Below are 21,249 nucleotides of genomic sequence, written 5' to 3' on the forward strand. Positions count from 1 at the left end.
ACTGCACAAATATATATGGATGTTATATTAACTTTTGTTTTAGTTGTTGTTAATTATTAGTTATCTCACGGGTCGCTACGACGAGTTTAGTGGAGTTTTAGCTGCTTCCTCAAAGTCTTAACCGCTCTGTCTGGAAACCTGACACCACAGTCAGGCTGCTCTTGGCTCATTTGCATACTAAGAGTGATTGGATGTTTACGGAGGGCTGAGGGGGCAGGGGAGAGGGGCGATCTCTGCTGACTGCAGGCTGTGTGAAGACACGCTGCACGGAGATGAGAGATGAGGGGAAGCATTTAACTTGTGCTTTTTTCGGCGGATTTTTCACTTCTACATTTTTGATTTGAGGGGGCAGGCCATTTGTTTGAGGGGGCGTTGCCCCCTCTTGCCCCTGCGTAGAGCCGGCCCCGTTTCGACATAGCTTCAGACTCAAACTCACCTGATCTGCATTCCAGACGTGTTGCTAAGTAGAGTGGTACCAGAGTTTAATTTAAATGGTTGAAAAATATGTCTGTACAGTCAAGTTTATACAAATACAATAGGCATGTGTACAATTACATGTAATTGCAGTAATATGTAAAGATCAAAATTACTTTTTCGAAATTGTATCTACTTTCTGTTGGGTAATATGTCCTTATTTCAGCAGAAATAACATGATTGTGATCCCATCACTTTCCATTCATGTCTTAACTCGCACTTTTATTTTGAAGTCGCGAAAACGGAGAACATTGAAGCCGGAAGTCTTATTGGAGCTATATGGAGATTATTAGAGCTCAGAGAACACATATCACAGGCGACATTTAAATAACCCAGTTGTCGACCGCGGAAGAATTTCTACCACCACAGCGGCTTTGAGCTGAAGATGGCAGACGGGGAAAATGTCCTTGTTGGAGCAAGTTCCAGCACCTCGAACATGGAAGAACCTGTTTCCAAAAAGGCGAAAATGAGTATGGCCATAGAATGTGGCCTTAAAATCGTTCAGACAGAGCAAGTTGCGTGCGGGCCAGAGAGTCGGGCGGCAGCGATCTCTGCGCGGCCGGAGAAGGAGGAGGTGGAGCCGGAGCCGATGGAACAGGCCCAAGCAGAGGCACTACTAGGCGGAGACAATGGGTTGCTCGTCTTGGAGCCTCAAGAAAGTCTTGTTAAACTAGACAAGGCGCTCTTACGTGGACCAGCTGCGAAACTTGCAGGTACGCTGCTGGACTTTACTAGCCAACTTAGCTAACTACCTAGCCATGTTTTTTGGTGGATTCCAGCGTTACATGTCTGGCTGGATTGTTTCATGCATGGATAATGACTGGCGAATTTATTTGCTCGCTAACCTGCTCGACCTACACTTTTTATAGTCAAGCTCAAGACCAAAAACCTGGCACCGTGTCTAAGCTGTTTGGAACGCGCTCACTCTTGTTCATCTGATACAGTGGCATGAACAATTTTATCCACCACCATCAAATATGCTTCAGCCAAGTACAGGACAGGCTAATTTGAAACACGGCTAGTTAGCCCCATTAATAATGGCATTATTGCATGTGAAAAAAATATGATTTTACCATTTGCCTTAGCAAGCTAAAGTGATTGACATACTGATCAATCATCGGGTTCTTATCATCAATGAGTTGAAAATATTTAATCTAAACGTTGTCCTCTTATTCCAGAGTGTCTTGGTCAGGTTGAGGAGCTACACCCCAATGGGTTCGCTACCCCCAACTGTCAATGAGGATGATGACAGATCCACTCACGCAAGTTCCAGTGACTGGACACCCCAACCACAGATCGGTAGGTGATGGCATGTAAACCTCCATATCAACTGAAAGGGTCTCATTTTCTTTTGTCTCTCAACATCTGGCATTTATAAGTATATCACTACTTCTTTGATTGGATGATGAAAATGATTAATTTATTCAACCATGACTAGCTGGATTATCCAACTCTGGCACTTGCCACAGAGTCAATGGCCTCCTCAACTCACCCATCAGAGTTGAACTTTGATCAGGTTTTACTCCAGATACTTCAATAAATCCCAGTAGTTTCCACTGTACAGTAACCATGTCTGGCCATGTATGATGTTCATCTGTATCTTGTGATCTTCAAATGTCCCATTCTTTTGAGAACAAACGTTTTGCAATGTGTGGGAAGGTAATCACATTTTAACCCCCCGCCATCTTCTAGTATTGGGAAAAAAAGACCAAGAAGTACTCATGTTTAATATTTGGTCGACAATCCTTTGCATGCAATAACTGCCTGAAGTCTGCGACCCATTGACCCCCACCAGACGCTAGGTATATTCACTGGTGATGCTCTGCCAGGCCTGTCTTTTTGCCTAAAATCCTATCAGGAAGTGAAATGCATGTTCAATTGGATATAAATCTGGAGATTGACTTGGTCACTAGAACCTTCCACTTTTTGGCCCTGAAAAACTCCCGAGTTGCTATGACAGTATTTTTGGGGTCATTGTCTTGCTGTATTATGAAGTGCCGTCCAATGAGATTGAGAGCAAAACCAAAGGAAAAAGTAAAGGCTAGAATCAGTACTAGACATTGACATCACTCTTATGCCTGTACAAATGATGTGAAGGAACACACCTGTCAAGACAATTTTCCAATACTACTGGTTCCCTGAAATAGGGGGAATATGTACAGTGCCTACAGAAAGTCATCATACCCCTTTGAAATAGTTACTATATTTGTCGTACAGCCTGAAATCAAAACCCATTAAAAAAAAAAACACATTTTTCCAGCTTTATGTACAAATTTAGCCATACAACATCAAACGAATGAAAAAAAAGGCGACAGTTCTGAAAATGTATAAAACAAGAATAACAGGGTTGGAAAAGTCATCAGTCCCCTGATTTAATACTTTGTAGAGCCACCTTTTGCTGCAATGACAGCCATCAATCTGTTTGGATATGTCTCTACTAGCTTTGCACACCTAGATTGGAGGATATTTGCCTATTCTTCCTTGCAGAATTGTTCGAGTTCAGTCAAATTCTGTGGTGAGCGGCGATGGACTGCTCTCTTCAAGTCCATCTGCAGATTTTGTATCGGATTTAAGTCAGGGCTCTGACTTGGCCACTCAAGGACATTCACCTTTCTATCCTGAAGCCACTGCGTTGTTCTTTTGGCGGCATGTTTAGGATCGTTGTCGTGTTGGAAGGTGAATGACCTGCCCATCTTCAGCTGTCTAGCAGAGGGACGCAGGTTGTCCTCAAGAATTTGGGTGTACTTGGCAGCATCCATTTTCCCTTCAATTCAAGATTCAAGATTCTTTATTTGTCACGTGCATACAAGTATACAGTGAAATGCAAAAGTGGCAGTGCCACAGAGTAGTGCAACAATACAATAAGTTTTAAAATAGAATAAAATAAAAATAGAAGTACTAAAAAATATACAGTATGGACAGTATAAGCAGTAAGCAATATAAACAGCAGATGGATGATTGTGTGTGCATGTGTGTTATGATGTCAGTGAGTGACTTGAGGGGGGGCACTGGTGGGGTCATCGTTAATGATTCTGATGGCGTGGGGGAAGAAACTCAGCCTTAGCCTCTCTGTTCTTGCTGCATGACAGCGGAGGCGTTTGCCTGACCGCAGCGGCTGGAACAGTCCGTTTTTCGGGTGGTGAGGGTCCTTCATAATCCTGTAGGCTCTGGTCCTACACCTCCTGGTGTACAGGACATGGAGAGGGGGGGTTGGAGCTCCCATGGTCTTTTCTGCCAGGCGTACCACCCTTTGCAGAGCTCGCCTGTCCTGGGCCGTGCTGTTACCGTACCAGACGGTGATGTTGCCAGCCAGGATGCTCTCCACAGCTCCAGAGTAGAAGGACTGAAGGATCCTCCGGGAGACTTTGAATTTCCTCAGCTGCCTGAGATGGAACAGGCGCTGCCTTGCCTTTCCCACCAGAGAACTGATGTGGGTAGTCCAGGTCAGGTCTTCTGAGATGTGGACTCCCAGGTATTTAAAACTGCTCACCCTGTCCACAGCAGTCTCACCGATGTCCAGCGGTGTGTAGGCCCTTAGTTGTTGTGCTCTTTTGTCTTGGGGACATTCAGGATGAGGCTGTTCTCCTGACACCAGAGTGACAGGTCCGCCACCTCGTCCAGGTAGCCTTTCTCATTGTTGTCTGAGATCAGCCCCACCACGACCGTGTCGTCCGCAAACTTAATGATGGAGTTTTCGCTGGACTTAGCCACACAGTCGTGGGTGTACAGGGAGTAGAGGAGGGGACTAAGGACGCAGCCCTGGGGGGGACCCTGTGCTCAGTATGAGTGAGCTGGAGGTGTGTCTACCCACCCTGACCACCTGTGGCCTGGCTGTCAGAAAGTCCAGGATCCAGGCACACAGGGGAATGTTCAGTCCTAAACCAATCATCTTATCAGCCAGTCTGGTGGGGACTATGGTATTAAACGCTGAGCTGTAGTCTATGAACAGCATTCTCACATAGCCCCCCTTCTGACTGTCAAGGTGAGAGAGAGTGGTGTGGAGGACCTGGGAAACTGCATCGTCCGTAGATCTGTATGGTCTATATGCGAACTGCAGTGGGTCCAGGGTCGGAGGGAGGAGCACATGTATTCCTTAATCAGCCTCTCAAAGCACTTCATGACCACTAAGGTTAGAGCCACGGGTCTATAGTCATTTGAGCAGGCTGGGGAGGTGATCTTGGGCACAGGGACGATGGAGGATCTTTTGAAACAGGTGGGAACAACTGAATTTGCCAATGATAAATTGAATATGGTAGTGAACACAGGAGCTAGCTGGTTAGCACAGGTCTTAAGTACTCTCCCCGGAATGCCATCCGGGCCAGCAGCTTTCCTAGTGTTCACCTTCAGCAGAGCCCTCCTCACGTCGTGTTCCATCATAGAGAGTGCTTGCTCTGCCCTAGCGTGTGAACTCCCATCAGCCGCGCTAGCCAGCACTCTTGATGTTGTTATTGTTAGCCGGCGCGCTAGCGGTGGTGTTGCCAGCCTCAAACCGTGCATAAAAAGAGTCTTCGGCTAGGGAGGCATCTGCACTTCCGGTTGAGGGGGGTGTGTGCCGGTAATCCATAATAGATCGTAGTCCTCGCCATAGGCCCCTGGTGTCGTTGTTCTCCATCTGCGCCTGCATTCTGTCTGCATATCTTCTCTTGGCGGCTTTCACCGCCCTCCGCAGTTTGTAGGACTCCGCTTTATACTCCTCCATGCTGCCGGATGCCAGCCCGGAGTTGTAAGCGGCGGTGCGAGCCCTCAGAGCGGCACGGATGGAACTGTCGACCCAGGGTTTCTGGTTGGGGTAGATCTTTACCGTTTTTGGTACGATGTTATCGGCTAATGTAGAGATGAAGTCCAAGACAGTCTCTGTAAACTCGCTGACATCGCTGGAACTTGATTGAAACATATCCTGACCAATTGCCCAGTCCCCGCTGAAGAGAAACATCCCCACAACATAATGTTGCCACCACCATGCTTCACAGTAGGTATGGTGTGTTTTGGGTCTGTGTGCTGTGTTTGGTTTTCGCCAAACATAGCGCTTGGAGTTCAGTCCAAAAAGTTCAATCTTAGTCTCGTCTGACCATAAAACCTTTTTCCACATGGCAACAGAATCTTCCAGGTGTGTTTTTGCATAGCACAAACGAGACTGACTGTGGCACTTTTTCAGAAAAGGCTTCTTTCTTGCTACCCTGCCATACAGGCCAGCTTTGTGTAAAGCTTGTGAGATTGTTGTCACATGCACAGACAGACCAGTCCCAGCCATAAAGACTTGTAAGTCCTTCAAAGTTGCCTTTGGCCTTTTGGTAGCTTCTCTGATCAATGTCCTCCTGGCTCGGTCATCCAGTTTGGATGGACGGCCTGATCTAGGCAAGGTGTGGGTGGTGCCATACGCCTTCCACTTCTTAATGATGCTCTGAACGGTACTCAGAGGGATAGCTAAAACCTTCTTTTTGTAGCCTTCACCTAACTTGTGCCTTCCTACAACTTTATCCCGGAGGCCTTTTGAAAGTACTTTTCCAACCATGGTGAATTCTTTGCAGAACCATGCACTTCTAGTAGTGGAATCCTCAAGAAACAGCTGGTTTTATTCTGAAGTAATCAAAACCACTACAATTGATGTCAGGTGGGGGGCAATTAGCCTGGTGTTTGATCTGGAAGTTGATTGGTTGCACCTGAGCAAGTGTATAATGGTATACTCTAAGGGGCTGATCACTTAACCAAACCAGGTATTTCACGAATTAATTTTTAATAATTGTCCAGAATTCTTTAAATTGTTATTTTCACTTTGATGATGAGGGTTATAATGTGTACATACAACTCAAAAAAGTTAGATTTGATTTATTTTAATTTCCAGGGTGTAAGGTGACAAAAGGTAAAGATTTCACAGGGTATGATGACTTTCTATAGGCACTGTGTAAAAGGGTTGTCATTTCTAAATGGTGAAACCAATCTGAAAAAACCCCATAGAATTAAAGCTGAGAATCTCGACTTTGACCCCATAGTAATTGTTTGATTTCAAATCCAAACTGTTGCAGTATAGAGCTAAAAGAATACAAAATGCTTCCTCTTTCCAATACTTTTGTAAGGCACTATGTTACAAACATTGTTGTACATTGTTAATTACTTTAGTTTGAAGTCACTTTTAGGCACAGTAACACATGGCACAGTTCAATAACAAGAGGCCACTCTTTAGGTCAGGGTGGCCTTGCACCTAAATCAGCGTGTCCCCACCAACAGATAGAACCCAAAGCACAGATATAACCTGCGCCATACTGACTGGCTGTCTTGATTTGTACCGTTACTACATAAAATCATACATTTGTATAATGCTGATCATAACAATCATTGAACAGTGGGCTGGGGCTAGTTTGTTTGGGGCAACACAGTCTTGAGAGAGTCTGTGATGACCCCTGTTTTCTGTCAAGTACGCTTTGGCACACCAACGCAGGCAACAGGTCACCACCCACAGAAGCGGAATTGTACATTACCAGGCCACCAAGCAGAATATCTTTTACGTATTCTATGCCACACCATCTGACCAACTGAAAACAGCATCCAGCATCAGTCTTTCCTTAACAAAGGCTGTGACCATATGTTCACCTACGGTAACCACCTTTTGGAAGTGGCCCCTGGTGGCCACTACCTCCCAGTTCTGACACTGGTGAATAATAGCCAGTGACTTCATATCTTTACCAAAACAGCTGCATTTGCTCATCTAACTTAGCCATAGGATCATCTCTGATTTTGGTGAGACTGCGGGGGCTGAGGTACAACGGTGCAAGTGCGGTGGTGATACCTGGAGATTAAAGTCCAATCATCAACAAAATAAATACTATTTGGGGTCACACGAGGCAGTATCTACCAGGCTCTCTAATGGGGTGATGGCTGAAGAAGGGGCAGAACAGTATATGTGTGTGATCCCCCTCCATGCAGGTAGCATTAATGACATGGGATCCATTAGAGAAATGAACAAGGGTCTGGAAGTGAAATTGTTTACTGCCAGCTGCCGCCATAGACGGGCTGAGTGTATAGGGTGATTTAACTATATCTATGGGTAATTACCCCTTGTTGCAGGGAAAAAAGCCTAGTCTCATTAGTATAGGGGCGGGGCCGTACACACAACTTCTACATCGTCTGTAAACATCTTCTTTAGGCTGGTGATTATCAGAACAGCTCCTGACTCAGTAACCCCCGCAACCCATGATTGATCATTGAAAAAGTGAACCCCCCCCCCCCACACACACAAATTATCGATCGAGATGTCAATGCCTATTCTTGAAAATAACGGGAGAAATGTTGGTTGTCTGCCTATGACCTTATTCTGAATCAAAACCAACAGGTCAGCACATGTTTTAACTCCACGGGTATAGTGAAAATCAGACACATTTCTTACAACAGCAGTGGAGTCCCCTTGAATGGTCTGATCATTTCTCATAGCTTTGTTCCTCTTCTCTAGGGCACGGCTTCTTTGGGTCGGGACAGTCTCTAGTCTCTGGGCTTTAGACCTATCTGAAAAAGAAGAACCTTCCCCCCCCCACTGTTTGCAGTGTTAGATGTGGATCCAGGTGTCCCGTCCCTCACACTTTATATCCATGTGAGCCAGGCTCCAAGTCGTGGGAGGTGTCGGTGGCGGCTGTGTAAAGACCTCAGAGCTTGGGTTAGTGCCGTATCCCTTATCTGGGAATGTCCCTTAACAATATGCGTGCACCAGTCTTTGCAGTATCGTTGGTACAGGGTGAAGCTTCAGTCCCTTTGCTAAACACATCTATGATAACTAAACAATATTTTTGTCCTTTACATGCAGGCATATTAATTAAAACCATTTGAATATTTGCAAAAGCTCCCAACGGGGGTGGAGCAGCTTCAAGAGTGTGTGCGATTGGTTTAGCTGCGTTGTGTTTTGAATTAATCTCTTACAGATTCCACCAAATCCAAAGGTACAAAAATGTACGCCTGCCACCTGCCAAATGTGGGTAGGTTTTGGCATTGGTGGGTAAATCTGAAAATCCTACCAGTTACCCATTGGCGGGTAGCCAACAAAGGTTTGGAAATACTATGCTTAAAAACTAAACTGGTGCAATCTGCAATTATTGTCACCGTTGATTTGTGACCGCTCCTGCCTCCTCCAGCTGACTGTAACTGCTGCCCATCTCACTCACGCTTCTCCTGACTTTCAAACAAACCCTGCAGTCTATTAGCTTCAATGCTTTAGAATAAAGCATTAAAGTAAAATTCCACTACATGCGACAGCACAAGATAGCAACTTACACGCCACCACATATATTTAGCAATATTTTGACACAGGGATAGATGCCAAACTTAAAGCCTTAAAGGTTCATTCTGCGCAGAATAAACCTTCTGTGTAATTTTCAATGTGTCAGGAATCATGCTCATGAGTTTTTTATCGTTGCCTTAATGTTGGTTTAAAAAAATATGGCTGGTAAAAAAAAAATCAGAGTGGCTGGTGAATTTTCTCATCCACCAGACACCTTGGCTGGTAGACCAAAAAGTAAATGTTATGCCCTGTCCACCAGTCTTTTTCACATACTGCCACCATCCCCCTTTTGCTCACGTGTCAGGTCATGATGCATGTGAGCAAGATATGGGAGCAATGCTTTTGGGGCCTCCGGGCGGCCGCTCTGATGGCGTCAAACATTATCATCACACATCCAAATCCATTGTTTTGTAACAACAAAGTCAGTAGTGGGGCGGGGTCTGTTACTGCCTGTCTTTGTGGTGTGATATGCCTATGACCATGAGAAACATGATGCCCCAACAGAAAATATATCAGTTACTGTCAGTATGATACTCCTCATGAAGTTGGAGTACAGCAACATTCTAAACTCCAAATCAAGATTATTATGGGCACCACAACATGGACGTCTACAATCTCAAATTGGTATAACTATCCACTGACCGTCGCCAGCTGACTAAACAATGAGAACGGAGTGTGGAACAGCCGCCATCCTGCATCCCTATCAGTAGTTGTAGAGCATGCCTGGCATTGAAGCAGACTGTGGCCTTCACCTACCAGTGGCAATTCTATCCCTACATTCAAAATTAGGAATAAAGGTTTATTTAATTAAGGCTCTTGTTTAAATGTGCGTCTTGAAAGCACATCAATTTCAGGTTCAGTCTACAACATTTTATATTTTATTTTATTTATTTTTGTGCTTTTTTTTTTAAACATCTATCTGCATTAATTTCCATGTAGTAAGTTCTTTGAGATACAATGATGTTTTCAACTATTTGTCCGAGGCTACTTGGCAGTACTCATACTCGTACTCTTTTGACACTTCAATTTTAAAATGGCCGTAATCCTCCCAAAATATTCATAATATTTGATAAACTTTTGAATTGGCAGTAGTCTAATATGCCATTTAGCTGACACTTTTATCTAATGTGACTTACATTGCAGTGAGTGCATACATTTTTCAGTGTATATATGGTCCCAGTGTGAATCGAACCCACAACCTAAGCGTTGTTAGAGCATGGTGCTATCAACATTTACATTTATGGCATTTAGCAGACGCCTTTACCCAAAGCAACTTACAACAAATACATTTGTTTAAGTAAGTGAATCATCTATCCATCAGTCAAGATAAAGTAATCAATGCCCAGACCAGGGGCCATTGGCAGTTACAATGCTAGAAGAAGGATTTAAAAAAAAAAAAAGTTTTTAACAACAGGTGAGAAACTTGTACAGAGGGGTAGTGGGGGTGAAGAGGTCTTTAGGAGGGACCGTTAAGATGTAGCCTGGGGTCTTCAATCTACGGCGGAAGATAGGTAGTGACTCTGCAGTCATGACAGCAGTGGGACGCTCATTCAACCAGCGGGGCGCCAGGACAGTGAAAAGCCGTGACCGAGTAGTGCGACTGCTGCATCCACGTAGAGGTGGCGGTGCCAGGCGGCCAGCCGAGGTGGAAGAGCGGAGTGATCGGGCAGGGGTTGGGGGGCTGACCATTGCTTGCAAGTACGGAGTGGCTGTTCCCTTTGCCGTCCGGTAGGCGAACAACAGGGTGTTGAATCTGATGCGAGCTGCTACTGGGAGCCAGTGAAGGGTGTGGAGGAGGGAAGTGACATGGGAGAATTTGGGGAGATTGAACACAAGACGGGCGGCAGCGTTCTGGATGAGCTGCAGAGGCCTGATAGTGGAGGCGGGGAGACCGGCTAAGAGTGCGTTGCAGTAGTCAAGGGGAGAGATCACAAGTGTTTGGACCAAAAGTTGTGCTGCTTCTCTGGTGAGGAATGGACGTATCCTTCTAATGTTGTAGAGGAAGAATCTACAGGAGCGTGCTGTCGCTGTGATGTTCGGCACACAGGATGAGTGGTTGTCAAGGATCACCCCAAGGTTCTTGGCTGTATGGGAGGAGGTCACAGTAGAGTTCTCTACTGTGATGGAGAAGTCTTGGGGAGGGCAGGCTTTCCCTGGGAGGAAGAGCAGCTCAGTCTTGTTAAGGTTGAGCTTGAGGTGGTGGGCTGAGTCAGAAGGGGGGAAAGAGAGAAAGAGTTGAGTGTCATCTGCGTAGGAGAAACCATGTGAGGAAATTACAGAGCCAAGAGATTTGGTATAGAGGGAGAACAGTAAGGGCCCTAGGACAGAGGCCCTGGGGGACCCCAGTGGTGAGGGTCCACGTCACCTGGTAAGAGCGATCGGCCAGGTAAGGATGCAAACCAGGAGAGTGCAGAGCCAGAGATGCCCAATTCTGAGAGGGTGGAGAGAAGGATCGGGTGGTTTACTGTGTCGAATGCAGGGGACAGGTCCAGAAGAAGGAGAACAGAAGAGAGGGAGGAAGCTCGAGCAGAGTGGAGGTCCTCCGTGACAGCAAGGAGAGCAGTCTCAGTAGAGTGCCCAGCCTTAAAGCTGGATTGGTGAGGGTCAAGGAGGTTGTTCTGAAGGAGGTAGTGAGAGAGTTGGTTAGAGACAGCACGTTCAAGGGTTTTAGATAAGAAGAGAAGGGATACCGGTCTGTAGTTATGGATAGCAGACGGGTCAAGAGTTGGTTTCTTGAGAAGAGGCTTGACTCTGGCTGTCTTGAAGGCAGCTGGGACAGATGCTGTGGTTAGAGAGGAATTGATTATGGTGGTAAGGAACGGAAGGAGGTCTTTGGAGATGGATTGGAGAGAGGGGGAAGGGGATAGGATCGAGGGGGCAGGTGGTTGCCCGCTTGGATGTGATCAGTTTTAGAACATCATCAGAGGAGAGGGGGGAAAAATCTGATAAACCAGAGACCGGGTGTAGCACAGTGGGTTTGGGAGGAGAGGTAGCGGGAAAGAGCTGCTAATGTCATCAATCTTCTTTTCAAAGTAGGTGACAGTCATCCGCAGGTGGGTTGAGGAGTGAGGAAAATGTGGAGAACAGTTTCCTTGGGTCAGAGGCAGAGGATTGAATTTTGGAATGGTAGTAAGAAGCTTTAGCAGCTGATGCAGATGAGGTGTAGTTGAGGAGAGAGAGAGAGAAGCGTCTAGGTCATCAGGAAGGCCAGTTTCTTCATTTCCTCTCAGCTGCCCGGAGCCCTATTCTACAAGCTTGCAGGGTTTCTGACAGCCGGGGAGTGCGTGGAGAGGATCGTGCCGGCCTTGATGTCTGTGGACAGAGAGAGTCAAAGGATAAGGAAAGAGTGGACAGGAGGGTGCAGGAGACTGCATCTGCATCAGTGGATAGAAGGGAGGAGGATTCAACAGAGGGTAGGGCGGATAAGACAGAGGGGACACAGGATACAATGTGGGTTGAGACTGAGGGGGAGGGTTTGAGAGGAAGGGAGAAGGATACAAAATGATGATCAGAAACCGGAAGAGGAGTAATAGTAAGGTTGGAGGTACGGGAGGATCTGGTCAAGACAAGGTCAAGCTGATTGCCCGCCTTATGAGTCGAAGGAGAGTGGGAATAGGGTAAGGCCGAAGGAGGAGAGAACGTCAAGTGCTCTAGAGTAGTGAAGCTTCTCCGACTGGATGTTGAAGTCACCCAGTCATGTGAGCGGTGTGCCGTCCTCAGGGAAGAAGCTGAGAAGGACATCCATCTCATCTCAGAAGTGGCCAAGCTGACCTGGTGGACGATACATAACAATGTGAAGTTTGACAGGGGAGTTGACAGAAACAGCATGGAATTCGAAGGTGGATATGGACAGGTGTGACAGAGGAAGGACATTATGTGACCATTTAGGTGAGATGAGTCCTGTTCCTCCTCCTCGACCAGAGAGTCTAGGGGAGTGAGAAAAGGAGTAGGCATCAGAGAGGGCTGCCGGAGTAGCTGTGTTATCCGGTGTAATCCATGTCTCTGTGAGAGCAAGGAAGTGGAGGGACATGAAGCAGGCATAGGCTGAGATGGCCTCTGCTTTCCGGACTGCTGACTGGCAGTTCCAATGTCCTGCGACAGTGAGGTTGTGTTCAGTTGAGCATGGTGGGTAGATTAAATTGGAAGGGTTGCGAGTGGGGGTGTAGCGTCATCCTGATGGATGAAATAACAGGAATATCAACTGAGACCAATATGACCAGAGACAAAACTCGTCTAGTTTAGACCCACTCTCTTAATTTCCCCTTCTTTCTTGTGTGGTTTAGGACTTTATCAGAAGCAACCGGCAGATACTCCCTATCCTTGTTATTGTAAATGAAGGCCAAGTCTGATGTGCTGGTCCCACCCAGACCTTCAAAGCATATCAAATCAAATTGTATTTGTCACGTACATTGCTTACAGCCGTAATTGACAGTGCTTTGGGATCTTGCTCCTCGCTCACCAACAGCAACAATCAACAAGTCAACGCTAAGAGTAATATTATTATTTTATTTTTTTAAAGTGACAATAGAAGCAAAGTGACAGTAGTACTAGTGCCAATAATGTCAGGTGTGCAAGAATAATGTGCGGGGGGGGTGGCATTGGTGGTGGTGGTGGGGGTTTGAGGTTGTGACGGTTGAGCGGGAGGAGGCCGGGGTGATCAGTTGAGCAGTCCTATGGCCTGTGGGTAGGAACTGTTCCGGAGCCTGTTGGACCAGGTCTGGATGCTCTGGTACCTTTTGCCAGAAGGGCGTGGTTGCGGTGGCTGAGGTCCCTGATGATCTTCCCAGCCTTCCTTTTGCACCTCTCGAGTAGAGGTCCTGAATGGCTCGTAGCATGCTGGACCACCCTCTGAAGAGCCTTACGGTTGAGGGTGGTGCAGCTGCCATACTGGGCGGTGATGCAGCCGGTCAGGTACTCTCTGTGGTGTTTCTGTTGAAGTTTGTAAGGATCTGGGGGTCCATACTAAATTTCCTCAGCTGCCTGAGGAAAAACAGGTGCCGCCTTGATCACAGCGTGGCAATGGTGTGACCATGTTAAGTCCTCGGAGATGTGGACACTAACTTGAAGCTGCTCACTCTCCACTGCAGCCCCGCTGATGTGGATGGGGGCATGGTCCCCTAACCCTAACCCCCCCCCCCCTTCTTCCTCCTGAAGTCCACTATCAGCTCCTTAGTTTTACTGATGTTAAGGGATAGGTTGTTGTTCTGGCACCAGTCTGCCAGGACTCTTACCTCATCCCTGTCGGCTGACTCGTAATTTTTGGTGGTCAGCCACAGTGATGTCATCAGCGAACTTTATGATGGAATTGGAGCTGTGCGTGGCCACACAGTTGTGGGTGAACAAGGAGTACAGTAGGGGGCTGAGCACACAACCCTGGGGGGCCCCTTTGTTGAGAGTCAGAGTGGATGAGGTGATGCTGCCTACCTTCACCCTCAGTGTTGTTGCCGACGAACCGGCAGCTTTTAACAGAGCACAGATGTCACCATTAACCCAAGGCTTCTGGTTAGGGTATGTCCGAACAGTGACTGTGGGAACACAGTGGGTCGAAGCAATCCTGTAACATAGAATCCGATTGGCTACTCCAGCGCTGGATCAACCGTGTCACAGGTGACGTTTGCTTCAGTCGCTGTTTGTAAGCTGGTAGCAACAGGATGGAGGCGTGGTCAGATTTGCTGAATGGCGCTCGTCACAGTGATTTGTAGCGAGAGACTGTCTAGTGTGTTGCCCCCTCCCCTGGGGCAGGAAACGTCTTGGTGGTACCTTGGTAGAATTTTCTTCAAGCTGGCTTGATTAAACGCAATTATGAAGGCGGCCTCGGGATGAGCCGATTCCTGCCTGTTAACTGTCACGTACAGTTCTTTGAGTGCAGTTGTAGTGTTTACTTGTGAAGGGATGTAGGCCGCAGTAATAATAACACATGACAATTACAGAGGGAGGTAGAAAGGTCTGCATTTTAGCATCAGATATTCCAAGTCAGGAGTACAGTAGGATGAGAGTGGCTCCACATCAGTACACCAGTTGTTACCAACCATGAAGCATACCCCTCCGCCCCTATGCTTCTTGGAGTCGATAGTACGATCATGTCGGTGTAATAAATAGCCGGCTCGTCTGGTATCGATGGAGAGCCACGAGTCAGTGAAGATGAGCGTGTTGCAGTCCCTCATGTCTCGTTGGGAAGTGATCCTCCCCCTGAGTTCATCCAGCTTGTTGTCCAGCGACTGGACATTGGCAAGGAGAATAGTCGAATAGGAGGACAGTTCTTGCGGCGTCTCACTCTGACCAGCCCTCCGTCCCCTCCACCGTTTTTTTTCACCGGCGCCCGCCAGGTATACAAAGGGCCAGCGAGTGATTCAGTGACGGGATCCGTGTGCGGTAGGGCAATGTTATGGTGAGTAAAAATAGATCTTGGGTTCAGAAGAGGTCGGTCCAAGGAAATAAGAGCAACAACTTGATGCACACAAAAGGCAATAATAGGTAGCAAAATACATTTTTGGGGCGAAGCAAGAATTTGGGGTGGAAGTGTCTGGGAACAAGATTTACATCAGAAGTACCCTTATTACAGCTGGCTACAAATTGAAGTTTGTGACTAATGTTTACTTAAATTTCTCTAAATATGTTTACTTTCAGCGCAAAAAATGAACACCCACCAAATGCGGGTAGATTTTGACATTGGCGGGTAAATCTGTAAATCTTACCAGCAGCTTTGATGAGTAGCTAACAAAGGTTCGTGAATACTATGCTTCAGTTTAAAAAAGATCCACAATTATAGTCACCGTTGATTTAACATTCGTGACAGCGCTCCTGCTGCTCCTGCCTCCTCCAGCTGACTTTAACTGCTGCGCATCTCACTCACGCTTCTCCTAACTTTCAAACAAACCCCAGAGTATATGTATATATAACAGTAATGTTCAACTACACGTGACAGCATGAGAGAGAGAGAAAACACATTAGGGAAAATGTTTAGCGGTATTTTGACAGGCACGAAACTTACAGCCTACAGGGGGTTCATTCTGTGCAGGGAGATATTGATTTGAAAAAAATATAATAATCTGAGTTGCTGGTGAATTTTCTCATCCACCAGACACAGGCTGGTAGACCAAAAAGTTAATTTGATGCCATCTGTTGAACAAGAGCAAACATTATCATTGTCAACTAGGCACAAATGATAAGCTGTCCATTAATTTGCCAATGCTTAATGGTTGTGACAATTCCCAAAACTTCATACTTTGCTCTGGATTACTTAGAGTGGCCTGTTTTAACACATTATGAATGCACATTTAGTCTTCCTCAGCCAACAAGATCAATTAATTGGACACACGGACATTAATTCATATGCCTCATCTGTTTTGGACTACATCAATTCCAACATCAGCAGTGTCACCACACTCAAGCGGATCACCACTTTCCCTAATCAGAAGCCATGGATGAACAGTGAGGTCCGACTCCTGCTGAAGGCACGCGACATTGCCTTCAGATCAGGGGATGCTCGGGCCTACAGCTCATCCAGGGCTAATCTGCAGAGGGGCATCAAAAAGGCCAAGCACAACCACAAGCTGAGGATAGAGGATCACTTCAGAAACAACTCTGACCCCCGACGCATGTGGCAGGGCATCCAGGCCATCACTGACTACAAACCATCTAACACCTCACCCCTCTCCGTTGACGCCTCCCTCCCTGATGAGCTGAACCACTTCTACGGCCGCTTTGACAGGGACAACAAGGAGGTGGCCACCAAGGCTGTGCTCCCTGCGGATCACCAGCCCCTCACTCTATCCCCCACCGACGTGTGTGCGGCACTGAGCAGGACTAACGCACGCAAGGCTGCTGGTCCTGATGGGATCCCCGGACGCGTCCTCAGGGCCTGCGCTGTGCAGCTGACTAAGGTTTGGACTGACATATTCAACCTGTCCCTAGCCCAAGCAGCTGTCCCCGCGTGCTTCAAAACCACCTCCATCGTGCCGGTGCCAAAACACTCCACTGCAACGAGCTTAAATGACTTCCGACCAGTGGCACTCACGCCCATCATCATGAAGTGCTTCGAGAGGCTGGTCTTAGCTCAACTCAAGACCTGCCTACCACCCACACTGGACCCCTTTCAATTCGCCTACCGGCAGAACAGGAGTACAGAGGATGCCATTTCAACGGCACTTCACTCCGCCCTGTCCCACCTCGACAAGACTAACTCTTATGTGAGAATGCTGTTTATTGACTTCAGCTCAGCATTCAACACCATCATCCCCTCCAAACTGATCTCCAAACTCAGGCAACTGGGCATCAACCCCTCCCTCTGCAACTGGATTCTAGACTTCTTGACCAACAGGCCGCAGTCTGTTAGGCTTCACAACCACACCTCCTCAACCCTCACCCTGAACACCGGTGTTCCACAAGGCTGTGTGCTGAGCCCCCTCCTTTACTCCCTCTTCACCTACGACTGCACACCTGTACATGGCTCAAACACCATTGTTAAGTTTGCAGACGACACAACGGTGATCGGTCTCATCAGCAACAACGATGAGTCGGCCTACAGGGAGGAGGTCCAGCACCTAACAGTGTGGTGCAACGACAATAACCTGGCTCTCAACACCAAGAAGACCAAAGAACTCATTGTGGACTTCAGGAAGTCTAAAGCTGGCGCACACACCCCCATCCTCATCAACGGGACTGAGATGGAGCGAGTCACCAGCTTCAAGTTTCTGGGTGTCCACATCTCTGAGGACCTCTCCTGGACCCTCAACACCTCCACCCTGATAAAGAAGGCTCACCAGCGTCTCTTCTTCCTGAGGAGACTAAAGAAGGTCCATCTATCTCCTCAGATCCTGGTGAACTTCTACCGCTGCACCATCGAGAGTATCCTTACCTACTGTGTCACAGTATGGTATGGCAACTGCTCGGCATCGGACCGGAAAGCACTGCAGAGGGTGGTGAAAACTGCCCAACGCATCACCGGTTCCTCACTCCCCTCCATCGAGGCTGTCCAGGGCAAACGATGCCTGCGTAAGGCACGCAGCATCGTCAAGGACATCTCTCACCCCAACCATAGACTTTTCACCCCACTCCCCTCCGGGAGGCGCTACAGGTCTCTCCGCACCCGAACCAGTAGGTTCAGAGGCAGCTTCTTCCCTGCGGCTGTCACCCTGCTGAACTCGAACACTACACCTACCTGACAACCTACTACCCCGGCAACCCCCACCCCCCCCCCCCCCCACCCCCACCCGGACAATTGCACTATTGCACTATACTCCCCTCCCCTTCTCTTACTCAATACCACTGCTCTTCTGTACATACCTGTTCATACTGTTCATAATGCACATATCCTATATTTTCTTTAATACTACTGCACATACTGTACATACTTGTTTATACTGTTTATACGGCATTCCATATTTATATTTTATTCTGCATCTACCTCATGTTACTGTTAATACATATATACTGCTAGACTGCATTACCCATACAGCTCATATGCTGCTACACTGCTCATACTGTAACTATTTATTCTGCTATAATGCTACTGCTACTCACATACTGCTTATATTATACTATATTATACTGCACTACTACTGATCATATATTGCACTACCTGTAAATACTGTTCATTGCACTTTCTGCTATTTTGCACTTCTGGTTAGACGCTAACTGCATTTCGTTGTCTCTGTACTTGTACTCTGCACAATGACAATAAAGTTGAATCTAATCTAATCTAATCTAATTAAAGGCCTGGCTCTGACCCTTTTAATAAGTCAGAAAATTACCTTAAAGAGAATCCCCTTTATAAAATGTGAAAAGTTGGTTGCCCTCAGGTTGCAAATTTCATAAGCCACTTTTTAACTCCATCATATTCAATGGTGTTCTATTTGACCTGATTTGAGAAGTACATTTAATGCTTATTACTGTTAATTTAACATCATAATATCTAATCTACTTAAGCTTATTAAATCAGAACCATCCTCTTTACTCCCTCCCTTTCTATAGCAACTGGCCTTTTTGGCTTTGGTTTAACTTCCTGTTTCCTTTTATTCCTCAGAACTCACTTTCTCTACTCCCTCTAGTCTACATATGTTTCCTTCAACTCAACACCACTCTTCAACCCTTTCCATGCTTTACATTATGAAAGGCCTCTCAAGTCTCCATCAAACATCTTTTATTCAAACACTTTTTGTTTCTCTTGCTTAATCCTTCTTAAAATGATCTGGAAAATAAACATCTAATATTGCCATGGGAGACTTACTTTTACACTCTTCGCTGTGACTACAGTCGGCCTTTTTTTTTTTTTTTTCATTCCACTGTTGGGCTATGACCAATTGTTTGACAGAAACCAACCCTTTTCGAATTACAGTGGAGTGTACTGCACAGATGATACTGTTGTCTAACAACAGACTATTGTTGTTGTTTATTTTTATTTTTATTATTTACACTTCTTATTGCACTGTTGGAGGAGCCCAAGACTTAAGAATTTCATTGCCAGCGACTGCTCTGTAATTGTTGTGCATATGACAATAAAACCATCTTGAATCGATTTGTTGTGTGTTTTCTACACACAACAATACATAACCATTTATTTGTCTTTCTCCCTAAAACCAGGGAGAACCTTTTTCTCTTGAGCTCACTGACCAAAGCCAATTCCCAGCAAGCACGTCTTCAAGAATTTCATTTTATTTATTTATTGTTTTCTTTCTCTCTCCTTTTTGTCTTTACTTGGGAACCCAGTCCCTTGCATGCACACCGTTAAGGAAGCCTCTATTCCTTTTACCCTGGAACGACACAAAGCGAAGGTCCCTTACCTTTTAGTTTTGGGCCCGTTGATGGTTTTCCCACAGCGACTCCTGGTCCCAGCGGGCGTCAGGAATCTGGGTCACGGCACCGAAATTGTTAGGGTGCAAGGAAAATCCCCTGGGTCCAGCTTTAATACTTGAAACAAAAGAAGACACGTTTGAGTCAACCAAGGTTTACCATTTATTACAGATCTGCAGGAGAGAGACAAAAATGTCTGTCTGTGCAAGGAGTGCACAATCTCTCTCAAACTCTCAAGATGTTTTTGAACAACCATTTTATTGGGACAGCAACACATGCACAGTTCAATAACAAGAGGCCGCCCTTTAGGTCAGGCTGGCCCTGCACCTAACTTAGCGCGTCCCCACCAACAGTTGGAACTCAGGGTTACATAAAATCATAAACGAGTATAATACTGATCATAACAGAATCATTGAACAGTGTATGACTGAACAAAATATAATCATGACATGGTTATACTGATCGAAATAGATTGTTGTAGGGCTGTATTGATTATAAGAATATAATAAATGACAGATGAGAACTGTCTCCTCACAATGCTAGCTGACGTAAAACAATGGATTTTCACGTTGTTGTGACGACGTTGAAGATGACGTCGATTTGAAATGTGATTACCCCCCTACATGTTGCAAAATGTTTGTTCTCAAAAGATCGGGACATTTGAATGAAGATACAGATGAACGTCATACATGGCCAGACACTGTTACTGTACAGTGGAAACATAAATACTGGGATTTATTCAAGTATCTGGAGTAAAACCTCATCAAAGTTCAACTGTGATGGGTGAGTCGAGAAGACCGGCCAACTCTGTGGCAAGAGTCTTGGAGTTGGATAAACCTGCTACTGTAACTGATCCCTTGGACTGTAACCTCATTCGCACAATTCAAGCTGTAGTATCCTCAAGTAGTTACATTGTTATGCAGTCCTGGTAATAACAGATTATATTCTATTCTAGTCTTCTAGGCACAAAGCTATTGTTTGTGTTTTACAAGTGTGTGTGCTTATGGTATTTAAAAAAATTAGGTTCCTACTGTTTTATTCAGCAACGTATCATGAGAGAGACTGATCCGAGAACAATACTTAAAGACCTGCTTCCTGACACCGTGCTTCCACCTGACTTGGACGACATGACTCTGTGGCAGATCGTCATCAACATCTCGGAGCCACCTAAAAGAAATTCAATTCAAAGTGTTTATTATCATATGCACAGTAGAAAACATGTTTCCCTGTACAACGAAATTCTTGCTTTGCTGTCCGCAGAATGCCAACCAATGTGAAATATACAATACTAAAGAATATACAATATATACTAAACAAAATGTACAAGACAGCAATATTTAAGGCATAAAATAAAATAGCAGCAATAATAATAATAAAACAGTGCAAATGTAGCAGTGCAATTATGCATGTGCAAACTGTAAAATTCAGTTATTTGAGGTAGTAAAGTTATATTAATCTCCTATGGGTTGTTTAGGAGCCTGATGGCAGTGGGAAAGAAGGAGTTCTTCAGTCTGGTGGTCCTGCATTTAACACTTCTGTACCTCCGGCCTGAGGGTAGAAGTGTGAACAGTCCGTGCTGGGGGTGGGTGGGGCCCTTGAGGATGGAGGCGGCTCTCCTGTGGACTCTGCGGTGGTAGATGCTCTGCAGAGAGGGCAGTGGAGTCCTGGTGATTTTCTCAGCGGTCTTCACCACTCTCTGCAGGCGTCTGCGGTCCATAGCA

The 21,249-nt window shown here is 46.1% G+C and overlaps 1 long non-coding RNA gene across 1 annotated transcript; it reads left to right on the forward strand.

Annotated features, from left to right (window-relative positions):
- The first annotated feature begins 796 nt into the window (after window positions 1-796).
- On the forward strand, window positions 797-21,031 carry LOC310823832. The gene is made up of 3 exons (XR_014554974.1): window positions 797-1,187; window positions 1,653-1,773; window positions 20,572-21,031. It is a non-coding gene; the product is annotated as an uncharacterized lncRNA (long non-coding RNA).
- The last annotated feature ends 218 nt before the right edge of the window (window positions 21,032-21,249 follow it).

The sequence above is a fragment of the Argentina silus genome (assembly GCF_951799395.1).
Source record: "Argentina silus genome assembly, chromosome: Y".
In the NCBI taxonomy this organism is placed as follows: domain Eukaryota; kingdom Metazoa; phylum Chordata; class Actinopteri; order Argentiniformes; family Argentinidae; genus Argentina; species Argentina silus.